The sequence below is a fragment of the Lagenorhynchus albirostris genome, chromosome 17 (assembly GCF_949774975.1).
Source record: "Lagenorhynchus albirostris chromosome 17, mLagAlb1.1, whole genome shotgun sequence".
Taxonomy (NCBI): Eukaryota; Metazoa; Chordata; class Mammalia; order Artiodactyla; family Delphinidae; genus Lagenorhynchus; species Lagenorhynchus albirostris.
Window position 1 is genome coordinate 51,848,194 of NC_083111.1, and position 24,093 is coordinate 51,872,286.

Below are 24,093 nucleotides of genomic sequence, written 5' to 3' on the forward strand. Positions count from 1 at the left end.
ACTTTCCCTCCTGGTGCTGTTCCTACAACATTGCTGCCTCGGGTCTCTGCCTCTCAATGGTGCCTGTTGATTAAGCCCTCTGTCCTTCTGTCTGCCTACTACTCAAACTCTACCTCCTTAGCCTAGACTCTCTTTCTCTGTGGGCCTGGCTCCAGGACATTTCATGAGATCCATCAGAGATTCTGCTTTGTCTTCTGCCTCACCCAGTCCCTACCCCTGGAAGTCCTATGGTCATCTCTCCTTTGCTGACTTGTCTGTTTTCTTTCTGGGGGAGGGGAAAGAAAACAGACAAGTCAGCAAAGGAGAGATGACCACAGGACTCCTACCTTTTGTGACACCAGTGGTATGTCCAAGAATGTGCAGTATACGGTTCTAGTTGCGAATACAATGATTGGTCGTACCTCTTAGATACTAGGGCTCTTGGGAGTAAACTCAAGCCAATGGCTTCTTGGCATTTGGTTTTACAAGTGAGAATTCCAGAAGACAGTCACATGTTTGTATACAAGAGAGCAAAGAAGCTATATTTGGGAAGTTCTATTTTGAGAAGCAAATGTTGGCAATGACTGTCTTGCTTGTATTTGTGACCAGCTAACAAGAAGCAGCAGCCAGAAACTGGACAACATTGCAAACATAAAAAGAACAGTCAAATCTATGCGTTATCTCTGTGGAAAGAAAGAGGTGAGAGTTTCAATGCTGTTAAGGATATTCTAATTATTTAAGTATTAAATAGCTTTAAATATGAACTATTTTCTGTTCTTTCTAGGAAGCACAAAAATCTGGGTACTATATGAATGATCTAGATGGGGAGAATTTATTTTCTGTACAAGTCTGTATAGATGTATAACTCTGGAGGAGTTAATGTCACATTGTCCAACATATGTAGATAACATGAAAAGCTTCTGAGAATTATAGAACTTTATAATTATAAGGGATCATCTCCATTCAGCTCCTGTAGGAGACTAAGTTCAAATAAGGCTAAATGTGTTGTTTAAATATAAAGAACCAGCAAGTGACACAGCCAGTTGAGGATAAGTTTTTGATTTCCAGACCAGTGCTCTCTTCATTGTAACCTGCTGCCAATCTAAGGATGGGTGAACAGGGCCTTTAGGGACAAGCTGAATAGAGAGTGAGGGTCTTTGAATTAAAGCAAATCTAAAACTGGAGTTGGCTTTATTTAGGCCTTTAACAAAAAGCACTAATTCATGAAGAGATGTTAGCAAAAACAAATCTTTCTTGAATTATCACTGATTGAAATGTCATGGTGTCTGCTGATTAAAACAGTGTGTTCAAGGAAAGGACAACTTGTAGCTTCATTTCTTCCTAATGAGGTAGAATTTGGCACTCATCTAAAAAATTTAAAATATGTTTCAATTTTCATGGTGCCCATTTCTATCATTTTATGCTATTGAATAGTTAATGAGGAAAAATAGAGGGAACAGTAACATTTTGAAAACATTTTAAAATTAATTTTTAAAAGAATAATGATCATGGCAGCCACTTTATAGTGTTCAATGTGCCAAGCATGGCTCTGAGTGTTCCAGGAATTTTAACCCATGTAACCCTCACAACAACCCCATGAGATAGGCCTTATTATAATCTATATTTTAAAGATGAGGAAATGGATGTACAGGAGATTAACTAACTTTCTCTGGGACAAACAAACCATTAAGAATATGAACCACATGTCTCAATATTAAATTTCCAAAATGAAGTATTTTACAAATCCTTATATATTTAGACATGAAGAGCAGAACCAATTATAAATCTAAGTGAAGATCTTTTATGTCAGTTCATTAGATGGCTTCTAAAAACCCCTTTCCCAAATTTGGGTCTGAGATTTCAAAGAGGTACTCAAATCCATTCATTTTGCTGATTGTCCTTTCCCCCTTTTTCTAGACTGCTTTGTTGATGTTCTTCCACAAGGCATAACTTTACTCTGAAAATAATTGACATCTATGTAGGAAGATAAGCAAGGTCAGAAAATTCCATAGAGAGCAAGACACTCTAAAGGAGTGCCAATGGCAATATTATTGTATAGTTTCTATATGAACAAAAATAGAGGACATCTGTAATGAATTATAGTCATTGGATAGTTTTATGTGGTCATCACCTTAAGGGGGGTACCCAGCCAGTGATGGTAGCTATAGAAAGAATAAGAATGGTTTCAGAAAATCAAAATAAAAAAATAACTGTGGAATTGGAGATGACAATGGAGAAAAAGTTGATGGCAAGGGATGTAGAGACTGTTGGATTGACTAGAGGAATATGAGCTTGAATTGAATTGAATAAAAGAATAAGATCTTGAATTGAAAAGAATTTAATCTTGTTTGCTCAAAATTCTTTTGCAGATAAACCAGAATGTTTTTCCAACATTTTGGTCTAAGTAGATTGTTGTGCACACCCCACAGAGTATCTAAAACAATGACCAATGTTTCAGCCTTTAACTTTGTTCAAAAATGCCACATAGAATATTATACATAAAGAACTTGACATAGACTAAATGGCTACATATGTTTAGTGTAAATAAATAACTTAACTTGGAAGAACATCTTGGATTGGATATTTCCTTAAGTCATAAGGATGAAATTCAAGTCTTAATAGAATGCAGAGTGGGAAATTTCTTACATTTTCACTGTTTGTTTGTAGGGATTGATAAGGACATTGTTAAGGATGCTTTCTTACATTTTCTTTTTAATGTTGACCTGCAGAGGAAATGTCTGACAGATTTCCATGACATGAAAAGTTGTGTTTCTCTTGAGCCACTACTTTTTAAGATTTTGGGGTCATTATGTATCTAAGTGATTATGTTTCTCTCTTTGGGCACTAGGAATCTCAAAGTTGAATTTGCAAAGCTTTTTAATAAGCATGTAAGCTCCTGTTGGATTCCATTTTATGTATCAAATCCATCTAACAGGCCTGCCTTTATTCTCCTTTGCCCTCATTTGCCTTTTTGGCCCTGCTTCAGTATCTATATTTCTGTAAGCAACTCCAAACCATTTTGAAAGCATGTAAGGTGTAATTACCTTAACCAATGCTCTATTTTTTCCTTGCCAAAACTTATAAGTATGATAAACAGTGATAGGGAATGAATTATCAACTATGCCAAAATGACATTAGAAAACCACATACCATTAGTTTGAGTATGGGGCTCCAAAGTATAAAGAAGATGAGAAATAGAGAAGTCTTAATGTTACATTATTTCAATAATGGAAAGGGAGAAAGATAGATATACAATTCAAATATTGAACAAATACTAGATAAGTGTTATTGGAAGGAATTAGGGCACCAAAGTCACTTATTGTTTGAAATTTAAAACATGGTTATATATTGGAGAAACTTTTAAAAAACCTTTAAGATGTATGAGCTTTGTAATCTGTTTTGCTTAATGTAAACCAATTGTAAATTATCCCACTTGTTTTTTCCATATTAGTCAGTGAGAGTATTCAAGGGACCAAATTTAATTTGTTATACATTCACTTTGGCTTATTCAAAGGTCAGATTTTTGGAACTGAATTTCAATAGCATGAATAATAGTGATGGGATTGTGACTTGAGCCAGGCAGTTTGCTGATCTCATCCTCTTAATCACTGTCTTACATTGTTTGTATCTGTAGGGGTAGACAAAGTTAATGTGCAGTAACAAATGACCTCCCAAACGTAGGGGCTTTAAACCATAAAAGTAGATTTCTCATTCACATGTACATGTTCACCATGGGCTGGCTGGGGCTTTGCCATCTGTTGTCTTCAATCTTGAACCTAGGCTGATGGAGAAGTTCCTATTGGGTCATTGCTGGGCTCATAATAGAGGGAAAACTAGAAACATGATTCATGTGCTGGATCTGAAAGCTTCTGCTAAGAAGTGATATGTGTCACATTCTGTTCACATTTCATTGTGCAAAGCAAGTCACATGGCTAAATCTATTGTCAACAGAATGGGGATATATAATCCTCTCACAGAGGAGCAGTTTTGAATGGTAATACAATATATAACGTTGCTGCAAACAAGAGTCTTATCTCTTGTATTTTTTTGTTTAGCTAGATTGAGCTTGGTATAGTGTACAGAACCTAAACTATATGGCTATCTGTCAAGTATACACACTTCCAGACTATCTGATCTTGACCCTGGCACAAATAGATAGCATTTCCTTCTTCCTGTATTGTCTAGGATGACTACTCTTTGAGGTGATGAAACTGAGACAAAAGTCTCTTAGTAAAGCCTACTCTCTTACATTCTTTTCTAAAAGGCTTTACAAAGGATAAATAGAAAGTGTATATGTGACCTTGGCAAAGGTATGAGGTATGACATATGTTTACCTCATAAAGTTGTTTTAAGGATCAAATGGGATGATTTTGGGGTGATCTTTAGCAAGGTGTTTGGCACATGGAAAGTGTTCAATAAATTTTATTAGTAGTAGTAGTATTAATTCTAATGTAATATCATTTGCTCTTTTCATGGATCACCTAATGCTTGAACAGTTGTGTAAAAAAGTGACTTACTTAAAAGAATTTGAAAAAACTACCCTATTCAATACATTTGTATTTTATTAATATAATGGTGTGTATACACACACAACTAGAAAAGCTGTATGTGAGAGGCATTATGTATTTAGCCTACTAAAAAGGCAAGATAGGTGTGCCAAATTGTTTGAAGACTCTTTGCAATACATCTGTATCCTCTGATCCACTCTGACCCTCCAAAGTTTCATGGTTAGCTTCTTGATATATGTCAACAACTGCTTCCACTCCTGCAACAGAACACTAATTCTAACTCTGGCCTCTCATTAACTGCCAATCATCAAACTCAATATTATACTGTAGGTTTATCTGACCTTACTGGTCATCATCAAGAAGTTCACTTAAATCTTAATGATTTCAAATGGAATCAAACTCTTCTGAATTAAAATTTTCAATAAAACACACATGGCTTTAAAATTTGGAGGGCCAAAATATTCCATAAAATATGTTTTGAATTTAATGAACCTAAGGCTGTTAGCAATAATTCGAATCCCAATGAAATGAACATGTGTGGCAAAGATTTGTCTACTCTGGTGACCAGCATTGCATTTGTGCACCAATTTCAGCTTTAAGTTTTATAGAACTGGAACAAAAGAGAATGTGGTTGCTTACTTCAGCTCAGTTCTTTAAATCAGTTTCTGAATAAAATGGAGAAAACTTTGTAGGAAAATAAATGAATGACATCATTCAATACCATCATTCAAGTGAGTTGACTTTTCTCCAGTGAAATTATATATTATCATGTTAGTACCATGCCTTGCACTTTCATTGTCTCTTTCTCTAGAGAAATGTTTTCCTTATGGTGGAAATTCAATGATTTCTTTCCTTATAATTGAAAATTTCTGTTTGCATGAGGCTAAAGCAGAGCAAATAAGCTACAAGTGAGGAGGCTAACAAAGAAATGTTGTATGGAAGCTCTTTTCTTGTGTGTAGGGGGCACAGACACGGATGCGTGTGCTGAAGTAGTTTTACATCACTAGAAACAAGTCTTATCACTGAAGCACTGTGTGAATTAATGTTTTGGAAAATGGGATAATTTATTCCCATTGATTTATAGCTATAGAGATATTTGGTTTTTATTTCTAATTGCTTTTTAACAATGTCCCCTCCTTATTCAACCTTGAAAGTATCTATCTTCTATGTATACATAAGAATTGGAAGATAAAAGGATACTATACAATTTACAGAACTTTGAGATGAGTGAGTGCTTATGTAAAATGAAATATACTATTTTAATGGTAGTAATACCTTTCAGTTGATCTCTTTTGCAAGTTGGTCTTTTAATATTTAGTCTTATGCTTCTGAAAGTGAGTGTACAATGAAGAATCTGTTTGTAATGTGAGTGATTGTCCTGTAATTTTTCTTCTTTGGAGGTATGGACCAATTACACGTTAAGTTTCGAGGGAGGAAGGATAGATGCACACATCTCTGGGAGTGGGAATGGGCTGGGTCTGAGGAGTTTTGCCAAAATGACATGGCCCCTAGTGTTGGTGGGGCAGAGGTCTCCACAGAAGTCCCACCCATCTTGTGTCTGGGAGGGCTTTCATCTTTTCATGCCCTGGTTCCCATGGTAACTTAGTACATTATTTGCCTTTGGCATTAATAGTGGCATATCATGTTAAATTAGAGCCAGGGACTCAGCTGCAAATGCTTTGGCTTCCTGATTTATGAGAGATAGCATGATTTCGAGAAAAGAATTTGTAAGTAGCAATTAGAGGAGCAGAAGTAAAGAATTGCACTGAGATTTATTTTCCCGGTGAAGTGCAGTTAATGGAGCATGTAAATGGAAAGGACTTTCCATTCTTTGGTTAGCTGGTACATTCTCTGATTTAATCAAATGAGACTGAAGTGTGCCTTTTACTTTCTGTACAGTCTGACAAAGGTAATTTAGGATGGAGCTTTTAGATGAGTGTTGGCTGTTGCTGCCAGGACTTATGTCTTTATGGAGGGACTACAATTGCAGATGTCTTCTCCAGCTGATTGATAGGCAGTAAAGAAGTGAAACAAGAGCTCCATCTCCAAGAAACGAGAAAAAGTCGTGTTTGTTAAATAGGGCAGGAAAGATATCTGCTGTTCTGATTTTTGCTTCTCATTTAGTGCCTGTGTAGGTCTGTACTGCAGCATGTGAAACCTTATACACATTTCCAATGTAACATGCTTCATTTGAGTCATAACATTTTCACTGAACTGCATATCCCATAATGTTCCAAAGCCAGCCAAAAAATTTTGACTGATTAGAATTATCCACATTTGTAAATTATTGATGTTGGACCTGGAGAGAAAAGAGAATTTGCTGGGCCAGGGGCTCTAGTACATATTGTAATTAATGGAAGAATTTAAATTCAGATCCTTGTTTTCATCCTCAAATTATTCTCTTCTGTTCATATAAAATCTATCTACTAAAAATTGAAGAAAATATTCTAAGGTCACTGTATAGATTATTGTTTATTACTACAGCACATTCCTTCTTCCCTCATTCCATTCTTACACACATTTATTGCATCTTTACATACCTAGCAAGGACATTGCTATCTGCTGTGGAGATACTCATAAAACTGAATAATTGTTTTGACAATAGTAGATAATTTATATACTAGAGGATTAAGTCTGTGTAAGAGATTTGGAAAGACAGAGTCAGTAACTCTGTCAGAGCTTTGGGGGTGAGTCAGAGAAGATTTCATGCAGGAGCCCAAGGAGAAAAGAAAATTCCAGGCAGGCAGAACAGACAGTGCTACAAAGACATGAAAAAGTAAGGTATTTTCAATTACTTAGTTCCGGTCAAGACTCCAAGGAGGGCCTAAGAACAAAGGGTAACGACATTAACCTTTCCATGCTACTAAGCTGGATTACCACGTTGACTTGATATTATAAAAGTGAATAGAGTTTTCCGACAAAAGATGTAGTCAGGAGCAAAGTTGAAACGTTAAATTTCTCCTTGACAAATCTCTCATGCGTGTTAAGTGACTAGTATTCACCTAAGCAAGGTGCACGTTGGTAAAGAAGATCCAAATATTTGGTGCAGATAGCAAGAAGCTCCCCAATTTTGGAGAAAGTATTAACAAGCAAAAGTGATGATTGTGAAAGATTATTGTGAGATTTCTATTTTGGATTACTGTGATGTCTATGCAGGTATCAGACAGGTTAAGTTTGAAATACTAATGAACCAAGATAGTTATCCTGTAGCTAGAAATACAAATTTAGATGCCAGGAAAGAAGCTGAGACTTCAGACATAAATTTGAGAGTGCCTATCATAGAGTTGGTAGTTAAAGCCATGAAGTAGCAGATGAAAATACCCAAAATTGCTGTACGTGAAATTCTAGAAAGCCACAAAATTTAATTCACAGTCCAGGGGGAAGCTGATTGGCCTTTGTCTGTGGTCAGCTGAGCAATAATACCGCCTCTTTCCCCTTCCTAACAGTACCAGATTTTTGTTCGGGTATCCACACATTTTTCCATTATGCTGCTGATATATATGTGTCCTCAAAAGCTGAGTCAAACCCAGCTCCAGGGTTGAGGCCTGGTTTATACAGCTATTCAGAGTAATCCTATACCACTGCCACAATGATGGGTTCAAATACCCCAAGCCTAAGACAATCGGAACATTTCTAGGGTAAGAAGGATTACTTTAGGAAGGGGCAGAGACCCAATTAAATTTAATTAGACATGATGGGAAATTTGCTGGAGATTTTGGGGGGAAAAGATCTCCTGAAAGGTAAGCTCCTCCTTCTGAGAGGTGTGGCCTATTAATATGAAGACTGGAACTATTACAGCATAGGATGAAACTGACACCAGAGAAGCAGAATACAAGGAAAGAAACCAGGTTCTTGATGAACTGCCTAATCAAATCAGCTCTAAAACCTGCTGTAACTGAAAATTTGGGTTTTATTACCTTGTAAATTGTTGTTTAGGCCAATTTTAGTTTAGTTCTTCTTTATTTGCAATGAAAGTCGTCCTGACAGATATAGTCGCATTGTCACAATCAAGAAGACATTGAGAAAAGTGTCAAATGTCACAGATTACTGAGGTAGACATAGGTCTGGCTATTACAGTTCATTCCTGATCTTTGCTAGAGCAGCCTTGGATAGAGTGGGGACAGGGGGATGGGGGAGAAGGGGGAAAGCAGATTTCTGTGGGTAGAAGAGTGAATGAAAAATGAGACAATGAAAACAAGTTCAATAAGGGCAAGTATTTTTGTCTTTTTAAAATGCATTATTATATTCCCAGCATCTAACAATGCTCGTGACACACAGAATGCACCAAACACATACTGGAGAGTGAATGAATGTGCAAAAATTCATTGCATATCTCTCATTTAAGAAGTGTAGGGAGGAGAGAATAGAGAGAATGTGGTAACAGCTGAAAGAGGGTAGGGTTAAGTAAAACAATTCAAAATTGAAATTTTTTTAGTTTAGCAAGGTTTTAACTAAGTCATTAGAAGAATTCAGGAAAATGTAAAAGACAATAGAAAAAGGCTAGAAAATGTGAAGAATAGTCCAAGAAAATGTTTGATAAGGTGGAAGATACAAAGAGAAAATCTTGCAAGTTTCCTGGTTGAAAAAAAAATAGACTATTTACAATGGAAGAAAAATGATACTGGAATTCTGGAAGCAAGAGGATGGTGGACTAACTGCTATAGGCTACTGGGAGGAAAGGGCTTCAGGCTGAGAATGTTGATGTAATTCATTCGCTAAGGCATAGGAAATATTTGTGGATATGTGAGGATTCAGAGAACGTGTCAAGCACACACCCCAAATGGGAAAGATACTTGTAAAAAACCCTTAATCAGAGGAATTCTCAACATGGTGAATATAAAGAGAAGAAAGAATGGCAAGCAATAAACTTTAAAATGTGTGTACGTGGACATAAATATATGTAAATTTTATTAAATGTATGTAAATGAATAGTGATAATGTAACAAGAAATGTAAAATTTAAGTGGTAAATACAAATTGTTAAAGCAGAAGGGACATATGGAAAGGGAAGCTGCAGTTTACCAAATATTTGCCTAAAAACTTGGAATTTAGGTGTTGGTGGAGTGGAATAAAGAATGGGGAAGCATTCTACAGAACTCACCACCAAGCAGTGGAGAAAGAAAAGCCTTTATAGTGGTCTTGTTGGGGAAGGGAAAGAAAACAGTGGAGAAAAAGCTCATCTCATTTGGGAGAAATAGTTATTATTTTGGTTCGTATAAAAAGAGATAAATAAGAGTTTGATTATGAGTGTTGGAAAAAAGGTAAATACTGGCAGCCTGGAAAAGTACAGATTTTCAAATTAAATACAGGGGAAAGAGGGAATAACCAGCAAAACAGCAAAAGCGTGAAGAAAGAATAAGTAAGCAAAAACAAAGTAAAAATAAATGAGCAAACAAAGATGTAAGGAGTAAAGTATGTAAATTGTCACATTCAATATGACTTGGCAAATTCTCTTATTAAAAGATAAACACTGAGAGATTGGATTTTTAAAAAAAGAAAACAGATACATTCAATTTAATGAAACACACTTGAAATGGTAAAGTTTGGAAATAGAGGATGGACAAGAGAGACCAAAGGCCAACAAAAATGAGAGTGGTGATATTAGATGAGGTTGAATTTAACATTAAAGCATCAAATATATATGTGTGACCAAAAGAATGAGTTAGATCTTTTTTTTTTAATAGATCTTCATTGGAGTATAATTGCTTCACAATGCTGTGTTAGTTTCCTCAAGTCCATTCTCTATATCTACGTCTTTATTCCTGCCCTGCAACTAGGTTCATCAGTACCATTTTTCTTTTTTTAGATTCCATATATACGCAATAGCATATGGTATTTTTCTCTTTCTGACTTCACTCTGTATGACAGACTCTAGGTCCATCCACCTCACTACACATAACTCAATTTCATTTCTTTTTATGGCTGAGTAATATTCCATTGTATATATGTGCCACGTCTTCTTTATCCATTCATCTGTCGATGGATATTTAGGTTGCTTCCATGTCCTGGCTATTGTACATAGAGCTGCAATGAACATTGTGGTACATGTCTTTTTTTGAATTACGGTTTTCTCAGGGTATATGCCCAGTAGTGGGATTACTGGGTCATATGGTAGTTCTATTTTTAGTTTTTTAAGGAACCTCCATAGTGTTCTCCATAGTGGCTGTATCAATTTACATTCCCACCAACAGTGTAGGAGGGTTCCCTTTTCACCACACCCTTTCCAGCATTTATTGTTTCTAGATTTTTTTATAATGGCCATTCTGACTGGCTTGAGGTGATACCTCATTGTAGTTTTGATTTGCATTTCTCTAATAATTAGTCATGCTGAGCATCTTTTCATGTGCCTCTTGGCCACCTGTATGTCTTCCTTGGTGAAATGTCTATTTAGGTCTTCCGCCCTTTTTTTTTTTTTTTTTTTTTGCGGTACACGGGCCTCTCAATGTTGTGGCCTCTCTGGTTGTGGAACACAGGCTCCGGACGCGCAGGCTTAGCAGCCATGGCTCACGGGCCTAGCTGCTCCGTGGCATGTGGGATCTTCCTAGACCGGGGCACAAACCCATGTCCCCTTCATCGGCAGGCAGACTCTCAACCACTGCACCACCATGGAAGCCCCTGCCCGTTTTTTAATTGGATTGTTTGTGTTTTTGATATTGAGCTCCATGAGCTGTTTGTATATTTTGGAGATTAATTCTTTGTCCAATGTCTCATTTGTAAATATTTTCTTCCATTCTGAGGGTTGTCTTTTAGTCTTGTTTATGGTTTCCTTTGCTGTGCAAAAGCTTTTGAGTTTAATTAAGTCCCATTTGTTTTTTTTTTGTTTGTTTTTATTTCCATTACTCTAGGAGGTGGGTCAAAAAAGATCTTGCTGTGGTTTATGTCAAAGAGTGTTTTTCTTATGTCTGCTTCTAAGAGTTTTATAGTGTCTGGTCTTACGTTTAAGTCTTTAATCCATTTGGGGTTTATTTTTGTGGATGGTGTTAGGTAGTGTTCTAGTTTCATTCTTTTACATGTAGCTGTCCAGTTTTCCCAGCATCACTTATTGAAGAGGCTCTCTTTTCTCCATTGTATGTTCTTGCCTCCTTTGTTGTAAATTAGGTGACAATATGTGTGTGGGTTTATCTTTGGGCATTCTATCCTGTACCATTGATCTATATTTCTGTTTTTGTGTCAGTACCATACTGTCTTGATTACTGTAGCTTTGTGATATAGTTTGACGTCAGGGAGCCTGATTCCTCCAGCTCCGTTTTTCTTCTTCAAGATTGCTTTGGGTATTCGGGATCTTTTGTGTTTCCATATGAATTGTAAAATTTTTTGTTCTGATTCTGTGAAGAATGCCACTGGTAGTTTGATAGGGATTGCATTGAATCTGTAGATTGCTTTGGCTAGTATAGTCATTTTCACAATATTGATTCTTCCAATCCAAGAACTTGGTATATTTCTCCATCTGTTTATGTCATCTTTGATTTCTTTCATCAGTGCTTTATAGTTTTGTGAGTACAAGTCTTTCACCTCCTTAAGCAGGTTTATTCCTAGGTATTTTATTCTTCTTGTTGCAGTGGTGAATGGGATTGTTTCCTTAATTTCTCTTTCTGATCTTTTCATTGTTGGTGTATAGGAATGCCAGAGATTTCTGTGCATTAATTTTGTATCCTGCAGCCTTACCAAATTCATTGAATAGTCTGTTAGTTTTCGGGTGGCATCTTTAGGATTTTCTATGTATAGTATCATGTCATCCACAAACAGTGATAGTTTTACTTCTTCTTTTCCAATTTTTATTCCTTTTATTTCTTTTTCTTCTCTGATTCCTGTGGCTAGAACTTCCAAAACTATGTTGAATAAGAGTGGCGAGAGTGGACATCCTTGTCTTGTTCCTGATCTCAGTGGAAATGCTTTCAGTTTTTCACCATTGAGTGTGATGTTTGTTGTGGGTTTGTCATATATGACCTTTATTATGTTGAGGTAGGTTCCCTCTATGCCTATTTTCTGGTGAGTTTTTATCATAAATGGGCGTTGAATTTTGTCAAAAGCTTTTTCTGCATCTATAGATGATCATATATTTTTTCCCCTTAATTTGTTAATGTGGTGTATCACATTGATTTATTTGCGTATATTGAAGAATCCTTGCATCCCTGAGATAAATCCCACTTGATCGTGGTTTATGATCCTTTTAATGTGTTGTTGGATTCTGTTTGCTAGTATTTTGTTCAAGATTTTTGCGTCTATGTTCGTCAGTGATATTGGTCTATAATTTTCTTTTTTTGTGATACCTTTTTCTGATTTTGGTATCAGGGTGATGGTGGCTTCATAGAATGAATTTGGGAGTGTTTTTCCCTCTGAAAATTTTTGGAACAGTTTAAGAAGGATCATCGTTAGCTCTTCTCTAAATGTTTGATAGAATTCACCTGTGAAGCCATCTGGTTCTGGACTTTTGTTTGTTGGAAGATTTTTAATTACGGTTTCAATTTCATTACTTGTGATAGGTCTGTTTATATTTTCTAATTCTTCCTGGTTCAGTCTTGGAAAATTGTACATTTCCAAGAATTTGTCCATTTCTTCATGGTTGTCCATTTTATTGGCATATAGTTATTTGTAGTAGTCTCTTATAGTCCTTTGTATTTCTGTGGTGTCAGTTGTGATTTCTCCTTTTTCATTTCTAATTTTATTGATTTGTGTCCTCTCCCTCTTTCTTGATGAGTCTGGCTAATGGTTTATCAATTTTGTTTATCTTCTCGAAGAACCAGCTTTTAGTTTTATTGATCTTTGCTGTTGTTTTCTTCATTTCTATTTCATTTACTTCCGCTCTGATCTTTATGATTTCTTTCTTCCTACTGACTTTGGGTTTCCTTTGTTCTTCTTTCTCTAGTTGTTTTAAGTGTAGGGTTAGATTGTTTATTTGAGATTTTTCTTGTTTCTTGAGGTGAGATTGAATTACTATACAGTTCCCTCTTAGCACTGCTTTTGCTGCAACCCATAGGTTTTGGGTCATTGTGTTTTTGAATAAAGAAAAAAGAATGAAAAAAATTGAAGACAATCTCAGAGACCCCTGGGACAACACTAAATGCACCAACATTTGAATTATTGGGGCCCCAGAAGGAGAAGAGAAGAAGAAACGGTCTGAGAAAATATTTGAAGAGATTATAGTCAAAAACTTCCCTAACATGGGAAAGGAAATAGTCACCCAATTCCAGGAAGCACAGAGAGTCCCATACAGGCTAAACCCTAGGAAAAACACACCAAGACACATATTAATCAAACTAACAAAAATTAAATTCAAAGAAAAAATATTAAAAGCAGCAAGGCAAAAACAAAAAATAACATACAACGGAATCTCCATATGGTTATCGGCTGATTTTTCAGCAGGAACTCTGCAGGCCAGAAGGGAGTGGCAGGATATACTTAAAGTGGTGAAAGAGAAAAACCAACAACCAAGATTACTCTACCCATCAAGTATCTCATTCAGATTCCATGGAGAAATCAAAAGCTTTTCAGACGAGCAAAAGCTAAGAGAATTCAGCACCACCAAACCAGCTTTACAACAAATGCTAAAGAAACTTCTCTAGGCAGGAAACACAAGAGAAGGAAAAGACCCACAAAAACAAACCCAAAACAGTTGAGAAAATGGTAATAGGAACATGCATATCGATCATAACCTTGAATGTAAATGGATTAAGTGCCCCAACCAAAAGACACAGACTGGCTGAATGGATACAAAAACAAGACCCATATATATGCTGTCTACAAGAGACCCACTTCAGACCTAGGGACACATACAGACTGAAAGTGAAGGGGTAGAAAAAGATATTCCATGCAAATGGAAATCAAAAGAAAGCTGGAGAAGCAATACTCATATCAGATAAAATAGACTTTAAAATAAAGACTGTTACAAGAGGTAAGGAGGGACACTACATAATGATCAAGGGATCAATCCAAGAAGATATAACAATTATAAATGTTTATGCACCTAACGTAGGAGCACCTCAATACATAAGTCAAATGCTAACAACCATGAAAGGAGAAATCGACAGTAACACAATAATAGTAGGGGACTTTAAATGATACAATAGACCAGATAGATTTAATTGATACTTATAGAACATTCCACCCGAAAGTGGCAGAATACATTTTCTTCTCAAGTGCCCCAGGAACATTCTCTAAGATAGATCACATCTTGAGTTACAAATCAAGCCTCAGAAAATTTAAGAGAATTGAAATCATATCAAACATCTTTTCTGACCACAATGCTATGAGATTGGAAATCAGTTACAGGAAAAAAAATGTAAAAAACACAAATACGTGGAGGCTAAACAGTGCGCTACTAAATAACCAAGAGACCACTGAAGAAATCAAAGAAGAAATCAAAAAATACATAGATCTTTATTCACTTTCTTGGTGAGATTTCCATGTGTGAGTGTGAAATGGTAGATGTAGAGACTATAATGTGAAAATGAGTTGTGTAATTTAGTCCCTCAAACCTAGATACTTGTGTTTGTGAGTGTGGATGTGTACTTCTATGATCACGAGGAAAGGTGTGGAAGGATGCATACTAGGGTTTAACATTGGCTGCCTAGAAAGGGTTGGGGCAGGTTGTACAAGATCAGGTCAGGTGAGGTTGGAGGAAGAAAAATAAGGATTCAGTAACATCTGACTTTGAGCAAATGAGTTGTTAAAACACCACCACCACCAGAAAGATGCCTTCCAAGATCTTAGGACTACAGGGCTTGAATTGAGAAGGAGACCTTGGAAAATTGGCTCAATAAGCATAGAGTGGGATCTTAGAGAAAAGGTTCTAGAACTGACCCACGACTACTTGCTGAGCCATACTACATAGGCAGAGAATAATTTTTTTTTTAATTTGGTCGTACATAAGTATACAAAGAAATCTGCAGTTTGCATTTAAAAAAATAAAAGCATAAAAAGGATGTTTGATTCCAATACAAATGTGTTTGCTTTGTTGTGACTAAGTGTCCAAGGCAAATAAACATGAATATGTTATTATTGTCCTAGGTGAGTACATATGAAGGAGTGTTACTAAGTCAATTTTCCATAGTCCTGCTATCACAGTGCTAATGTATGCCACTAGGCTTAAGCATAAGAAGAAAAGAGGACACTGAACACTTCGGATCTGTACCCCACCCTTTCACTGACATTTCCTATAGGCAGATTAGTGTTGAAGACACAGATATTTGCATACATAAAGGTTGTCTTGTTATTTGCCTAATTCCAGGTAATTGCTTTGGGTATCCTGCAGAGGTCTAGAGTCATCTTTATTTGGGTGATTTTTAAGTAAAGGCAATTTACTGTATAAAACCTTGATAATTCAGAATTTTTCTATATGTTTCAAGGTCCAAGAAGTATAACCATGACTTATGTAAAACTCAAAGGACACAGAAGTTCTCCAAACAGAACATAAAAGAATTATCTTGTATAAAAAAGCTTAGTAACTTCATGATATATTTAGATGAATGTGTCAGAGGTGAGATTACTTTTCTTTCTATAGCTACAAGAGGAAGCTAGCCAACATGCTGTCTGCTTGAAAGAAAATCCATATGACGCGTTCATGAACACAAGAAAGATGAGTTCATTTACAGGGGCTGGATGGCTTATAAGGTTGATGTTGGTGAGCACATTCATAACTTAAGTGTGTAAATTTATCTTCTGATAACAAACTTTTTTTTTTTTTTTTTTTTTTTGCGGTGCGCGGGCCTCTCACTGTTGTGGCCTCTCCCGTTGCGGAGCACAGGCTCCGGACGCACAGGCTCAGTGGCCATGGCTCACGGGCCCAGCCGCTCCACGGCATGTGGGATCTTCCCGGACCGGGGCACGAACCCATGTCCCCTGCATCGGCAGGCGGACCCCCAACCACTGCGCCACCAGGGAAGCCCAAACATTTTTTATTTAAGTGAATAAGTATGATTTCCTATAACAAATGTTGCATAAAGTTTGTGGTCATCAAAAACTATATTGTTAAGCATCACATTCCTTTGTGATTAAACCAAAAAGTTAGTTAAATAGCTGGATATTAAACAGAAGAGCTTTAATCATGCTAATAAGAAACAGAGCTTGTGTAGGTTTAAACTTAACCAAGATAGTTCCTCCTTCTGGCTAATCTCTACGTCATAGGCTACCCTTGTTCTGTCTCCCTTTTAGGTTCTACCAGGGAGAGGCACAGGCAGGCTACTGGAGGTTGGGAGAGTGGGTTGGGATACTTATTCCCCTAGCTCCCTCCCTGTCCTATTGCTGCAAGTTGACTGTGTTTGTCTCTGGAAGTCAAGGCTGTCCAGCAGCCCCTTTATACACAAGTCTTTGGGTTCCAGTAACTGCCTTTCCCCTTGTCCCTTCTGATCTGGGTGTGGCCGTGACTCCCACTATTTCCCTAGGCTACTGGCTGTCCTCTGCTCAGAGCTATGCATAGGACGCATCAATGAACCCTCCTCAATACCTAGTATGATTGTGCCAAATGTTTGCTGTTAGGCCCCCGACAACTACCGTGTACTCTTACCTTGTCTTCTGCATCTTATTCAGAAGTGCAGTTCAACACAGGGCTTTTTCTTTTTTTTTTTTAACTTACATCAACAAGATAGTTCTCCTCAAGATCATTTTCCTCAAATATAAGCATACCTTACATTTTCATACCTTACATTTTCATACCTTACATTTTCATTGGCTTTCATCAAAGCCAACCAAAGAATTTAAAATTTACTAATCCCAACTTTCATAGTTAGATCCTGTTTTATAAGTTGCTAATCAGGGGACACACAATTATGATGTGGATGTTATGATCTAGGGTTTCATTACTGTGTATGTTCCCAGGTTTACGCCTGTATTTCTTTGGACTGTGGAATTAACATGTTGACATTTTCTGGCAAGGATGTCTTTAAGAGAATCCTGAGTAGGTATGAGTGACAATGATTTATCATTTTGTTGTTGTTTGTGAGACAGACAGTCTCAGCAGGGCCTCCCAGGGTGCATAAGAGGGGAGTGTGCTGTGGATGGCAGTGGTGAGTGACTCTGTTTGTCCCTTCATCCATTCAGTTAAGAATTCTTGAACAAGTAGAAGTTTGAATCTTTAGAGACGTTTTCCTGCTCCAGACCCCTCAGCCTAGCTAATGACAATGAGGTATTTCTCAAACTGAGAACATCCTAAAAAGCATGAGGGAAGATGACCAACCACTAAGGATGAGCAACCTGACAGCCCAACATGCAAATCACTGAAAAGCCTTTGTAATCCTCAAGGTTGGCTTTTGTTTGGGAAAAACTGCTGCGCATAAAATTACACAGACTAAACTGTGATTGGGATGCAGTTTCTTTCTCACATGAAACAGATGTGAGAAGGTTTCTGGATAGGATTTTTGACCACCTGCTTAGTGTGTACTGCTCAGTGCCCGCATCTTTTTCCAGGAGCCCTGCCCAGAGATCCAAGAGGTAAGAAAGGAGACCCAGGTTCCCCAGGCTGAAGGCTAGCTCTGTTCAGAGGCATCCTGTGAAGATGGTGGTGCTGTGAACAGGAGAAATTTGGAGCCCCAGCGCAATCTTCCTCTGGGTAGTTTAGAGGTTTCTTGCAAAACATACTCTTACCATGTGATCTAGCAATTATATTCCTTTGTATTTACCTAAATAAGTTGAAAACTTACATTCACACGAAAACCTGCCACAAATGTTTATAGCAGCTTTCTACCTAATTTCCGAAACTTGGAAGCAGACCAAGATTCCCTTGGTAAGTGAATGGACAAATAAACTGTGGTATATCCAGACAATGGAGTATTACTCCACCCTAAAGAGATTTGCTATCAAGTCATGAAAAGACATAGCAGAACCTTAAGTGCATATTACTAAGCACCAGAAGCCAATCTGATAAAAGCTCTCGTATAGAATGATTCCAACTGTATGACATTTTTCAAAAGGCAAAACTATGCAGACAGTAAAAAGATTAGTGGTTATCAGGGTTGGGGGTGAAGAGGGGTGAATAAATGGAACACAGAAGAGTTTTAGGGCAGTGAAAGCATTCTGTGTGATGCTGTAAATGGTAGATATATGTCATTATGCATCTGTCAAAACCCATCGACGGAGCAACACCAGGATTGAACCGTAATGAATCTATAGACTTTGGGTAGTAATGATGGGCCAGTGCAGGTTTATTGCTTGTAACACAGGTACCGTGTTGGTGCAGGATGTTGATAGTGGAAGAGGCTGTGTCCACGTGGGGGCAGAAGGTATGTGGGAAATCCCTGTACTTTCTGCTCAATTTTTCTGTGAACCTGAAACTGCTTTAAAAAAGCAGTCTATTTAAGAAAAAGAAATGAGGCCCGGATTTAAACGTGAATTGAGTGAGGACGTGTGTCTCACAGAGTCTCCAGCTCCGGGGTCACGTGTAAGGAGTGTTCAAACAGCCTCTGTTTAAATGCCAGGATCCTTTCACACTGTGTGTCTTGCTAATAGAGCAGAGCATCAGAACTGGAAAGCAGGGAAGGTCATCCAGTGGTCATGGGACATACCCCTGTCTTCAACTTATTCTTCTGGAGCATTCTATGCCCGTGGGAATCTAATGAGAAGTTTAATAAACACCCTCAATCTATTAAAGAGTTTCATTGCTATTGGGGGCATTGGCCTGTTTGTGTGTTTCTAAAAACATTTCCTAAATTACTGTTTGTGGCTTGGAAGCATTCAGGGGTGTCCAATTTCTAAAGACCAAGGGTTCACCCTGCACAAGATTTACTAAGAGGATAAGAGAAGAGAGAGAATTTGTATTCACACCGAAGACCAAATGAAATATTGTGCCATGATTGCACATTTTTGGAATACTGAGGCTTTGGGGCAGTGTTTTCTGATGCCCTTAAACTTTCAGTAGTTGCCAACTGGCCAAAAAAGAAAACAGCAGGAGAGCACGTTTCTGTCCTCTGCTATTCATAAAGGTTTTGGATATTTCCCCCAGAGAAACTGATGCTCCTTTGGCAGATGGTAGATCATTAATCCATCATCCTGTCCCTACAGAGGAGAGTTTTCTGATTTAACAGATGAAGAAAATCTGATCACCCACGGAAGAGAGACTGGCAGAGATCAGGGCCTTGTGTCATGGTCAAGTTGAACAGCTTGGACTACTGTGAACTTACGGTGCTTGGGCTGCTGCTGCAGTTTCCAAGAAAGATTGGCTTGTTTGTCTTGACATACTCATTTCAGAAGCAGATGAATATACAGGACAGCATAAAGCTGGGGCAGAAGTGTTCAGACATTTCTCATGCTATGCATTCTTTCGTCCCTCCTGGAAATTCAGCACGTGCATTTATCCCATTAGTGGTGGGAGAAAAAGTCCCGATCACCTTCCAATTCATATGAGGTACGTCGGTGGGTTGGGGCAGTGCTGGTGATGCGTTCTTTTCTGCTTAGGCTGTTACACGTATGTAAGCGTCCTTGAAATCTGAAAATGGCCACACTAGAAGCAGCCCCTTTTCCGAGCTACTGCTTAGATACAGATTTCTAATTTAAACAAACACATATCCTAATCCAGGCTGCAGAACTCTGAAGGAGATGATAGAAAATTCTACTTCCAATTTCCTTTCTTTGTTGTGGTTTGTCGTGATTTTATAAATATAAATTTAGGTTGGAAAAGACACAAGTCTTTATCACACATATATAAACATACAGATGTGGTAACAACAACATCAACAAACCTAGCTACTTTGAGCTTTAGAACCTTTTGTCCTGCTGTTTTGTGTGACTGCTGTTAGGATAGTATGAGGAACGTGAAGAAATGTCAGCAACCTACCGGGAAGGGGGCACTGGGGTAAGTTTTCATGCAGGACCCGTTTCCCTACTGCAGAATGACATTGGGAAAGAGTTGCAGAGCCTTTTGGCGTAATGTCCTTTATGTGCTGTCTTAGTAGGTGTAGGCCAACTCCATTTGGAGAGATGGTTGAGTTGAGCCCTCTGGTGAATTGTTTGACTCTAATGACCCACCTATAGATTGAGTTTTGTGTCCCCCCCAACCACCACCACAAAATTCATATTTTGAAACCTAATTCCCCATATGATTGCATTTGGAGGCGAAGCCTTTGGGAGGTGATTAGGTCACGAAGGTGGAACCCTCATGATAGGATTAGTGCTCATATAAAAGAGACCCCAGAGAGCACCTGCATCCTTTCCCCATGTGAAGACACAGCAAAAAGAGGGCTGTCTATGAACCAGGAGGTGGGTTCTCACCAGACAGTAAGTCTGCCAACACCTTGGTCTTAGGCTTCCCAGACTCCAGAATTATGGGGAATAAAGTTCAGGGTTTTTTTTATAAGTCCCCCAGTTTATGGTACTCTTTTATAGAAGCCTGAACTAAGAAAAGCCAGAAAGAGTAGATTGTATTTATGGCAACAGCAAGAGGCAGGGACCCTGAAAAGCCGTATAGAGTAGGGATTGTGAAAGGTTTTGGAGTTTGGAGGCGCATGACTTGAATCCCGACTTTGACCTTTGGTTGTCATGGGCGAGCTTTCATTTTTCTTGTATATTAAATGGTTTCAGTAAGAAATAAATGTAGGTAAAACACTTAGCATAGTTCCTGGCCTATAGTGGACACACAGCATATAGTGCAGTGATAATGATGATAGTTAATACTGGGAATAGATTATTTTTGGATCAGACTCCTGTAACCTTTTCTAGCATCTTCTACAGAGTTACAGAATCTGAATAGCTAAGATTAGGGACTAGACATCTGCATTTTAGAAAGCTCCATAGATGACTGTGTAGGGATTGGACGGAAAATCACCCTTTGGGAGTTGGGACTCTCTCTGACCTCTCCAAGCTTGGTCTCTGGTTATCTGGCTCAGATAACTTTAGTCAACACTGTGTGCAGCTAAACTCCTGGTCCTAGCCCAGCCTTTCCTTGTTATTATACAATCCCTGCCTCATGCCATAACCATTTCTTTGCCCCCCACCCAGAACCCCACACTTCAGGGAGTGGTCAGAGGGCTACTAGGAAGATAGTATTTTAAAGAGAATGACAGTTACACTGAAGTAGGACAGGTCTTTTGTGTAGAAGATACAACCTATGAAGAGATGTTAAATTTAGGAGTGGTAGAACCATTTATAATCATACCTTGTTTTATCATGCTTCGCAGTTACTGTGTTTTTTACAAACTGAAGGTTTGTTGCAACCCTGCGTTGTCAGATGATGGTTAACATTTTCTAACAATGAAGTGCTTCTAATTAATGTATGTACATTGTTTTTCTCAGGCATAATGCTATTGCACACTTCATAGACCACTATATATTGTAAACATAACTTTTATATGCACTGGGAAACAAAAGATTCATGTGGAACACCTTATTATGGTATTTGCTTTATTGTGGTGGTCTGGAACTGAACCTGCAATATCTCTGAGGTATGCCTATAGTACATGATAAAGTTGCATAGGCAAAATTGAAAAGTAACTTCTGATTCATCTGTATTTTCACTGAAATAGTTTTATCAAAACTCCCAACTTATGTCAAGTGTGCAAGAGGGTAATAAACTAAAATTTATTTATTCAGTCTGGCATTTGCTGTGTTAACTCTGTTAGTTGTTTAGGGAATGGTGGATATTTAAATGTCCTGTTCACCTGTGAGTTTAGGGAACAGTGGACATTCCTGTTCACTTATGGGCAGTACCAGGGTCATAGACACAGCAGGACTAGGATTGAGCACAGGCAAATAAAACACAGCTTTTCATAGAGCATTCAAGAAGAGAACCAAACCTTCAGTGTCAGTGAATGTTGTGAAAATGCGAAGACAACCTCAGAGATTGGGGAGTGTGGCCAAGAAATTGGAATCCCAGGTGAGATTTCTACAAGTGGAACTTGAAGTCAGAAGTCCAATTATATGAATCTGGGCAGATTTTTTGGATGTTGACTTGGGAACCCAGAATAAAATGACGAGACACCAAAGAATAGTGAACAGGTTTTAAGTCAGGAGAATCAGCCTGGGATGCCACTTTTTCAAGTTAGAGAATAACTTAATGCTATCAGACCCTTAGGATAAGATTCCATGTTTCAGGGAATCTTCAGTCAAAGGAGATTAGTAGGTATAACTGTGAGGCAAATCCAGAGGTGTTAACTACTCTATACCTTCTGAGTTTGGCTAAAATTTGTTCATCTGTGCTAAATCAAAATAGTCCTTTCTGAAGTAGTTTTCTTTATTCCTTTCCACTTGTAACTCCACGTTACTCAGAAGGGAGATGAAGAGACATGAAAAGACACAAGAATATACTCACATTCTCCTTCTCTCTGTCTTCCATCTCTCTTCCTCTCTCTCTCTCTCTCTCTCTCTCTCTCTCTCTGTTTTTTTTGTGTGTTTTTTTTTTTTTTTTTGGCTACTTTGGGTCTTAGAGCTTTCTCTAGTTGTGGTGAGCGGAGGCTACTCTCTGTTGCGGTGCACAGGCTTCTCATTGCGGTGGCTTCTTCTGTTGCAGAGCACGGGCTCTAGGCACACAGGCTTCAGTAGTTGCAGCACACAGGCTCAGTAGTTGCGGCACGTGGGCTCTAGGGTGCATGGGCTTCAGTAGTTGTGGTGTGCACGGGCTCAGTGGCTGTGGCTCACAGGCTGTAGAGCGCAGGCTGAGTAGTTGTGGTGCACAGGTTTAGATGCTCCGTGGCATGTGGGGTCTTCCCGGACCAGAGATCGAACCCGTGTTCCCTGCATTGGCAGGCAGATTCTTAACCACTGCACCACCAGGGAGGTCCTGTCTTGCATCTCTATTAACTATAAATTTAGATCTATATAGTGCTAATGTAGCATTAGTTATTAAACTTTACAAATACTGAGCTCCTATTCTGTCTTAAACATTAAGTAAGACAGTGTGAAAGATTTAAGCATGTAGGAAATATTCTCCCTGGGCTCAAGAAATCTATAATTCAGTTGGGGGCAATAAGCAAATGCCATAATAATGTAATGAAGGTCATATGTATCACATGGTGTGCAGTCAGGCAAACAAAATGCTATAGGAGTCCAAGAGGGAAATTATCTCCTTTGATAATTGGAGATGACTTCATGGTCAAGGGAGCTATTCAGTTAGACCTTCATAGAATTCTGTAAAAATCAGCTGACTTGAGTTTCAGGCTTTATGTCTGTACCAGGAGTATCTAGCCCAGTGCCTAAGACACAGTAGCAGTCAATAAATGTTTTGTATTAAGAGGATGAGCCAATGAATGATATTTTTTGACCACTTAACGTCTCTACTTTTGTAACAGATTTATGGCTACACATAAATCATTCCCTTTATATGACTGTTGTATATTATTTAAAAGATAATTACATTTACTACCAAGACTTTGAATCCAATCATCTTCTAATATTTGTAGTTATTGTAAGGGGCTCTCAAAAAAAGCTGGAAATGGAAAATAAAAAACCACTTTGACCTGGAAAAGAAACTCAAAATGTTTTGAATTAGACTCATTAAATTGTGCATATCTGTATTTTTCCACAAGCAGAAGCTTGCAAAATCTTGTAGACAGGCAGTTCTTATCCTACTGAAAGAGACTCAAAATAAAAATATTTCTTTCATTTTTGGGAAACCAGTATTAGTATATTTCTTTATTAATTACTAATAGCTTCAATCTTCTAGTCTTTCCCTCCCAAGGCAGTTGCAA

At 37.9% G+C, this 24,093-nt stretch overlaps 1 long non-coding RNA gene across 3 annotated transcripts in view; it reads left to right on the forward strand.

Moving 5' to 3' along the window:
- The first annotated feature begins 584 nt into the window (after positions 1-584).
- LOC132507863 (uncharacterized) overlaps positions 585-24,093 on the forward strand; it is a 122,693-nt gene continuing 99,184 nt past the window's right edge. For all 3 annotated transcript variants that reach the window (XR_009536343.1, XR_009536344.1, XR_009536345.1), the window contains exon 1: positions 585-678. This is a non-coding gene — a long non-coding RNA (uncharacterized LOC132507863). The remainder of the gene's footprint in view (positions 679-24,093) is intronic.